Here is a 9,405-nt window from a genome sequence, read left to right as displayed (position 1 = left end):
AGAACTGTTTCTCATCATCAGATGCATTTCAAACTTTCATAATTTGATAACAATTTCTTTTTGTGTTCTCTTTTTTTACAATGCTGCTAAAGACGCTTTGACCTTTGTGATACAACAGTTTCTTCCTGATGATATTGTTTATGATTTGATATAAATGTATCGGTATATCTTTTATTTCTACTTAATTAGTTCACTTTTCAGGGCATAATTGTTCCTGTGTGTTTAACACGTTATGATAATGTCTAATTCGAATGCCTCATTTTGAGAAGGGTGAGATTACTAACCTGGCTTATCATATCATTTTATTGTCCTTGAACAATAGTAAACTTTGTTTTGTTATGAATGTCAACACGCAAGATCCCCTATGTTCCCTTCTTCCCTGTCGCGTTCTTTTCAGTTTGTCGTCCGCCGTATTGGCATTTAACGTTTAATATAGTACATATAAAACAGAGATAGCAAGTTTTGTGTTATAGTGTTACTTTCGTTTAACCATTTACGTTTTCGTTGTTGTATGTCATGTTAACAATACTATAAGCTGTTTGGCTACATATAAAACTCGTTGGATATTCGTAAGTTTATTCACACGAAGGTTGGTAAGTAAAGGCCATCCTCCATAACATATGACATAAGTAGCGGGTACTAACAACAAACTCATAAGCACATCAGAACATCAACAATATTCTTAGTTTCACATTAACGTAAAAACTGAATCTTAAAATGTATGTGTGTATGCGTACAGTAATTACAGTAACACCTTTACATCAGAAATATACATGAATGTTATAGACCGACAATCACCCCAGTAGTCTATATTTACGGCCGTTGCCCCGGACGCTTGGTTGCTAAGGTAAAACCACGTGACAGGTGGCCATATTTGTTAGTTGCCACGTAACCGGTACCCGAGTCGACAGTACGGAACATAGTACAATGGGAGGATTAGTCACAAACCTTTGAGTAATCCCTACAAAAGAATCAGATACAGATTTGTGAATGGGAGGGGAGAAAAAAAATGGGCTAGTGTATTGCATTTGAGATAAACGACCGCATAATAATTTTAAGAAAGAGACGTTGTTAGGTTGATGTCATAAGGAGTTTAATTAACGATAGGTGTTCTGGATTCTGGATACACGTTGCCATGTTGGTTACTATGGTGACCGCATAGAACGAAAAATTAGGGTGAAGACGGACTGGTCAGTTCAGAATCATCGAAGCATCATGATCGGGGAGAGGTGCCATTATCGATCGGGTTGAGAAAGTGTCAAAGAGATTAAAATACTACGAAAACTTTTGAATGGTATACGTCAGTTATTTAAGTGTTGCTATGATGATCCGAGGCGAGGACGGAATTATGCGGATGATCGAGGATAATCCAAAACAGTATGGAGACAAGAGTGGTTGACGAGCGTAACAGACGAGGACGGATCGAGTACAATGGCGATGCCTATTTAGATTCGTAATTAACCTACCCAGCATTATTCCGATGAGTACTACGAAAAATTTCGCTGGTTTTGGTCCTCTTATCGATGTTCTGTATCTTATTTTATAGTGTGTGTTAGTTTATTAACGTAATCAGCATTACACGGATGATTTTCATTGAATAGAACTAAGAAAACTGTTTCAGTACTTATAAAGATACCACGCGTCGAAATTTAGCTAACCAAAGTATGTATCCTCACAATTAAAATGGCAGAGAAGGAAAACGGACGTGTTGAGCGACTCCTCCGGGAGAAAAAAGACGTCATAGAGAGAAATAGATTACAGGCCAAAAAAAGAAGAGTGGAGGCAATAGAAAGAAAGAGAACGGAAGCCGAAGCGAAGTGTAAGGATTTACGAGAAAAAATCAAACAGGTATTATTTGTTTATCATTTATAGAACATGAATGTGGTTATTGTACATTACGAGCAGAACATCTTATTATGTTAATCTGTTGATATGTATTGATATGGTATAAATAAAAGTGAATTATATATGCAAACCGATAAAGAACCAATTTTCGTTATTTGGTTTGTATTTGTGTGATGATTATTGTGTAAACAAAAATCCACGGACTCTTCTTCACAGGACCTTGACGAGTATCAGCAGTTACTCAAACATGTCGAAGAAGTGGAGAAGACTGCTGGTAAGTTAAATGTAAGTTATTCTTTATTAAACACGTGGAACGGCGCGAATATAAATGTTTACTTGTCCGAACTGTAGTTTTTAATTCACAGATCTTAGGAGGGCATCAGAATTTAAATTTTCCCCATCTTTGTTTCAGGAGAAGAGAGAAAAGGAAGAAGAAAAAGACGCCCAAGCGGATCATCTCGTTTCGGTAAGATATACAGTGGTGTGTTATATATCGCATATATATATAGTTCTACAGAATATATCAGTGTATGATACAGCAGTAATAGCCGTTACATGATTGTTTTGTGTTATAGATTATATAAGGCTAGTGTTTAGGAGCCAGAAATATATGTATGAGTTCACTAATTCATTACCTCTCTTTTGTTTTGTTTCGTTGCGCATACAGAAAGGGGGCGTAAAATCAAAAGGGGGGAAATACATCCTCCAGAAAAAGAAAAAACCGAGAGCTTGGGTAACCCCGACCTCAGTCGAGGTGGTCCTAATAGATTAGAAGATGCTCGTGCGGGGTCCTCTTCAGATTCTAACGGGGCGAAATTTCATTGTACAAAATGTGGTAGTCAGTTCGAAACTGGGGGAGAATTGACAACTCACGAAAGGGAACGGCATGAGAACAAAAGGAAACGAGATGATGACGATGACGAGGATAAGGGTGGTAGATGGGAGGATGAGACTGACAGTGACGATGATGATGATGACGATGCAGACATGTTTCAGAAACTAGTTGACAAATTTCGACCTATAATAAACATGCCTCACCGACGAGAAAAAATACAAGACGAATTTAATTTCCCGGTGATTGACTCGGCATTATCCTTTGATACTATCGAAAACCAGCTTACAGAAATATTCAGGGAGCAGAGGTTCGCATTTAAGGTGAATTTATCACTAGGCTTTGCGTTAGTTAACGCTGACGGGGACATGAGGTATTTTTACGCTCACAATAATGAGACTGTTTTTGATACATGTAGTCCGGTGTTGATTAGTAACATCACGGACATAAAACGGGCTATCGAAAAGCTAAAATCAATGGATTTGTTGGAACACGTGTTCCAACAAAGACCGTCAACGAAATGGAGAGTCTACCGGTTAACAAACATCCGATGGGTAGCTACTAGGACTAGTTATCCACTCGGCAGCCGTGTAGATTTGCCAGTTCATATAAAGAACTCTAGATCTGTCATTTCGCTAACTCACGATCAGAACTCCGGTCGCCAATTCAACGACAACTTATGTTTGTTTCGCTGTCTGGCATACGACAGAGTCCGAGACGTGAAAAAATTAGAAAGGACAGCACCGCAGTTATTCCGTGATTAAACAAACGGGACAGTAACTGCGGAACGTTATGACTGTACGCCTTTGTCAGAATTAGGTAACGTAGAAAAACATTTTTCCGTGAATTTCAACGTGTTTAGATTAGAGGAATCCGGAGAAGTCCAGTACGTTTGGAAGACTCCGGGTCGCTATGGTCACAGTATAAATATGAATGTTCACAACGGTCATTTAAGTTTCATTAAAAAAATGGATAGCTACAGTCGCAAATACAGGTGTAATACGTGCGATAAATTATTCAATACCGCAAACGCTTTACGCAAACACGAACAGACTTGTGAAAATGTGACAAAATTAATCTATCCAGGAGGCTACCATTCTGTCACTCCCACGGTTTTTGAAGAACTAGAGGATTACGGTTATGACGTAGACCCGGAATATCAGTTTTACTCGTATTTCATCACCTGTGATTTCGAATCTATGTTGACCGATTCTGATCGCTATTTACAAGAACACGTCCCGGTATCTTGCAGCGTTTCATCAAATGTACCTGGGTATGAAGATCCGGTTTGCATTGTTGATGCTGAAGATACTGATGTGTTAGTCGAGAAATTTGTTAAATACATCGGTGAAATACAATCAGTAGCGCGAGAAAATCTATATCCCCGATATAACGATATTTTTGACAACATCGACATAGAGTTGACGAGCGACGAGAGCGATAGTGAGGAAAACGATAGTGACGTGGAAAAAGATCAGTATAGAAGCAAACACTTATCAAAGCTGAAAAAACGACTAGAACAATACATAGGACAGATACCGGTGATTGGATTCAATTCTCAGAAATACGACATTAATCTCATAAAAACCAGACTTGTCCGAGTTTTGAATCTAGGCGCTAACGAAGATAATTTTGTCGAGAAAAAGACCAATCAGTATATGTGCATTGCAACCGATGAGTTTAGATTTATCGACATCAGCAACTACTTAGCAGCCGGATCGTCATACGATGCATTTATAAAGGCTTATCACCCGGGCAATGTGCGTAAGGGATATTTCTGTTATGAGTTTTTAGACTCCCCTGACAAATTGGATTACCCGCGATTGCCGCCGTATGAGAGTTTCTATAGTAGTCTTAAACAATGTAATATTCTTGCAGGAGAACGCGCACTATATGAATCTTTAGTACAAGATGGTTATTCGCACAGAGAGGCTCTGTCGCACATGGGTGTCTCGGAGAAACCCCTCTCCAGCGAACAAAAATATGACGAGTTAAAACGAGTTTGGGTGAGTGAAAACATGAGTACATTTAAAGACTATTTAATTTATTACAACAATTTAGACGTGGGCCCATTCCGCGATGCCGTGCAGCGACTACTCGTGTACTACAAACAGGAGAAGGTAGATGTGTTTAAAACAACGATATCAGTTCCTGGGGTAGCGCGCCAACTTCTATTTAGATCACTTAAAGGTAAATCACACTTTTCGCTGTTTAACGAACGAGACAAAAACCTCCATGGAATCATACAAAGGAACATAGTAGGTGGTCCTGCTATCGTCTTCACCCGGTACCACGAAAAGGGTAAAACGTACATTCGTAGCGGAGAGAAGGTATGCCAGTGCATATTAGGTCTAGACGCGAATTCGCTGTATCTAGGATGTCTGGCAGAACCCATGCCGACGGGATACTGTTCCGTGAGACGCGAGGAAACCGGTTTCGAACTAGAGCGGAGACACAGATACTTAAAAGCATTCAGATGGTTGGACTGGGTATCGAAATCGGAGAACATAGATATCAAACACGCGTTAAACTCTGCCAGAGAATTTCGCATAGGACCGTATCGCGTTGACGGTTTTGACAGTCGATCACAGACCGTGTTTGAATTTGACGGGTGTTTCTACCATTCGCATAGTTGTTTACGAAATGTAAACTTAACGTTACAGAGAAAACGTATGACACACACCGAAAAGCGCTCTCGATTCATCAGATCACGCGGGTATCAGATCCGGAGAATTTGGGAATGCGAGTTTGACCGCATGGCGCGAAAGGATGCTACTCTAAAGTCTCACTGCGACAGTTACCGCAGAACCACTGAAAAAAGGAAAACTATGACCTCCGACGAGAGAATTAGATGTGTCTTAAGAAACGAGTTGTTCGGTGCGGTGGAAGTCGACATTTCTGTTCCCGACCACCTACGCGACAAGTTCTCAGAAATGTCACCGTTATTCGGAAACGCGGAAGTGTCTCCCGAGGATATAGGGGAGTACATGAAACAAGTGGCGAATCAACTTAATACATCAAAGAAACCGCGAAGACTTTTAATTGGTGCAATGGCGGCGAGAAAGATGCTAGTAGCCACACCGCTGTTGAAGTGGTATCTCGAACACGGCCTCGTGATAACACGCGTGTACACAGTACTGGAGTTTTCACCTGAACGCTGTTTCAAAGAATTTAGTGAAAAAATCAGCGACGCGAGACGCGCCGGGGATAGAGATCCGAGACTGAGTGTAATAAGCGAAACGAGTAAATTAACAGGAAACGCAACATACGGTTCGATGTTGATGCGCAAAGACAAGCACGCGAATACAAAGTATCTGAATTCCGAATATGAAATTTACGATATGGTAAATTCGAAACATTTCAGAAGCCTTAACGAGCTCGGTCAAGGACAATATGAAGTTCAAACCGCCAAGAGCCGGATTCGCATGGACATACCTATACAGATCGGGTATTTCATTCTCCAGTACGCAAAACTGCGCATGCTGAGTTTCTATTATGACTGCCTTGATAAGTATCTACTAAGACAGGATTTTGAATTAATAGAAATGGATACCGATTCCTTTTACATGGCGCTTTCTAACGAGAGCCTAGAGGAGCTGATACGACCGGAATTGAAAAGCGAATTTGAAGGTGAAAAAAAACAATGGTTCCCGGATGATAACACACCGCATACAAAAATGTACACGCGGAGAACTCCCGGACTTTTTAAGGAGGAGATGAGGGGTGACGTAATGGTAGCACTCTGTTCTAAAACGTACTGCGTAGAGCGGCTAGCAAACAAAAAGAAACAGAGCAAAATTAGCTGTAAAGGTATCAATAAACGTCAATTAAGACACCCGATTGATATGTATAAGGACGTCCTATTCAATACAACAGTGCGCTCTGGAATTAACAGGGGGTTTCGCGTGGTAGATAACCGCATTATTACATACGCGCATGAAAGAAACGGGTTTACCAACTATTACCCAAAACGTAAAGTTTTACCGTGTGGCATTCGCAGTGAACCTCTCGATATAGTTATCTAAAAAAAAAATGTTTTTCTGTTTCAGGTTTGACACCTCCATCGCTTTTCATACTATCGTATAAAGCTTTGCATGTTCGCATGAAATATCTCACAGCTCGTATAATGTGCTGTATAGATGTTTTTTCGTTCTGCTATACACAGTATTATCTAAGTAACGAGTATCAGCGAAATACTTACAATACGATAGAAAATGACATTTACCCAGAAGCGCTGAACACATTTAGAAGACTGTACCCCGATTATCGTGATATATATCATGTAAACAAAATTCATTGTTGGTGTGTCGTTGTTCAAAGTACCACACGCCAAGCTGTTCTTTCTTTTAGAATATTATCCTCGGTCGTTACCTAATTCTGACAGAGAACTCAAGAAGTTAATGATTGTCCTGGCTAGAGATTTGGGGTATTGGGAATATGGGGAGGGGGAGGAGACAGATGAGTTATTATTAAACCATTATCATTGTAACGAAATACTCGGTACATGTTCGCCCCCACAATCTGAGAAGGATTTCGTCGAGCATCTAATAGATTCGTAGTGTAGAAATGCTATAAATGTTTTTTAATAGTGTCCACGGCTTTAGTGTAAAAACAGTAACTTAGTTTTAATAAATATTTTGATTTGTATAAAACTTCTCTAGTGAATATTTTATTTTATTGTCGTCGGGTATTTTGTTGTATACAAGTGTGATGGTGTTAGCTAGGTATTACGTATTCATAATATTGCGATGAGTGTGAGAGGGGTCAGTGAGATCAAAGGTTTCGATGTGTTGGTAAAAGATAAGAGGGGAATAATGGGTGAGGGGGATCGCCCGTATAGGTCAGTGAGATCAAAGGTAGTGGACACGCAGATAGGAGGAGGGAGGGATGGGGGGGNGTCAGTGACACGATGACAATCGAGGTGACAGCGGTCAAGATGGCGGGACTAATTATTACAATCATGATGATAATTATCGGAACGATGGGAGGGGAGCAGTTTCCCTCGAGCTGTTTAAGAAAGGGAGACATGATGACCTGCCCCCCGAAAGTATACAGCGCCTCAACCGACGCCACACTGGAGGTGACCAGGTTGATATTTTCCAGGCTTGCCTTTTTCAACCTAACCAGGGATCAGGCTCCCAACATTACGTACATCGGGGTGAGAAGGACAGCATTAAACTGTAGCGTCTTCCAGGATTTTCCTGCTGTGACCCTCAACAATGTTCCGTGTGAGGTAAGTTTACACTAGAAGAGGTAACATCTTTTAATTTATGTTGAATATTTATCGGAGCATCCATTTTTTTATTATTTTTTTTACTTCTTCGTTTAATCATGTATATGTATTTTCATTTCACAGTTCAATCCATCGACGGCGGAGACAGCTACAGCCACACCGAGAGTAAACGGAACGAGAAAGGTAAAGATTTACGTCATAATCTTACCCGTAACTTTAGTGGCTATATGATTCACTCACCCGTAACCACTTCAATCAGTCAACGTGTGAACCTATGATCAACGGCGTCTAATCTTTTCCTCGCGGTTCGGTATTATTGGTAACACCTCGAAGTCATAGCTTTATAATCAGGTATGAAATTTAAGTGTAGACGCTGTGAAAATTTATGTGTTTGTTTGTTTTGTTTTTTGAAGCCATTTCCAAATCCTAAAGCCCGGGACCACCCACCACCACCACAACTACTGCTTCTACTACTACTACAATCACCACCACTGAATCCTCGACACCGAACGATACCTGGGTGGACATGACGACATCTCTCCCCGTCCCCCGATATAGCACGAGAACAGCGCCATCGACCACCAGGAGAACTATCTGCACCGAATGCACTGTTTTCTATATATATAATTAAGTTACACCTAAGGCATCTTTAATGAAAATTTACCATGTACATGAAATCGATCTATATCATCCATTTGGCCAAGGAGAGAAACCCTTAATCTATCTTCTGAGTTAAATCCAATTAACGGTGGTCGATGAAGGATTTCAAATAAGTTCTATGAGAGTTTGTTAGTTGTTTTCAGTATCTTAAACAATGACAGAAACTGCAACAACAAGCAAGGAGTGTTTGTTTTCCAGTGGGCCTCCTGTTACCGCAGGGGCAGATTAATGACATGACATAGCATAATATAGATAAACGTACTTGTCTATATCCTTTATGCTATATTGCTGCACCACTTCGACTTTACCTCGATAGAAAGTTTAAGTTTTCCGAGCATGCACAGAAAAAAATACGTGCAATGTGCCAGATGTTTGGCTATAATATCATAGATGGTTGAGAATCATGCGACATAAATGTCGGTCAACGGCACATGAAAAGTGAAAATGGGCAGAGTATTATCTAGTTTATGGATTTATATGATTGACATTCAAGAATCAACATGGAAACATTAACATTCAGCACAGAAAACTCCTTCCAATATAAAGATGACATTCCTTCACCTTGCGCATGCGCATCACAAACCGGAACGCGAAAACCCGCCAAAGCGCCAAAGCGAAATAACGCCAAAGCGCCAAAGCGAAATAACGCCAAAGCGAAATAACGCCAAAGCGGAGGTATTGCACGTAGAGCGCTACCTATATATAGGCTTAAACAAATCAATCAAATACAACGGTTTTAAAGCAATTCCAAACATGTTTTCTGTTATCTATTCAGATAACTTGAATTAATCAATCAGCATATTTTTTTTTATCGTATATATGTCTAAAAAAAAAT

General features: G+C 40.1%; 1 long non-coding RNA gene across 1 annotated transcript; it reads left to right on the top strand.

Moving 5' to 3' along the window:
* Positions 1–7,719: 7,719 nt before the first annotated feature.
* On the top strand, positions 7,720–8,652 carry LOC110456952. Its single transcript, XR_002463645.1, has 3 exons — positions 7,720–7,910; positions 8,034–8,093; positions 8,324–8,652. It is a non-coding gene; the product is annotated as an uncharacterized LOC110456952 (long non-coding RNA).
* The last annotated feature ends 753 nt before the right edge of the window (positions 8,653–9,405 follow it).

This window comes from Mizuhopecten yessoensis, unplaced genomic scaffold (genome assembly GCF_002113885.1).
Source record: "Mizuhopecten yessoensis strain PY_sf001 unplaced genomic scaffold, ASM211388v2 scaffold8965, whole genome shotgun sequence".
NCBI lineage: Eukaryota > Metazoa > Mollusca > Bivalvia > Pectinida > Pectinidae > Mizuhopecten > Mizuhopecten yessoensis.
This window is presented reverse-complemented; position numbering and strand designations above follow the sequence as displayed.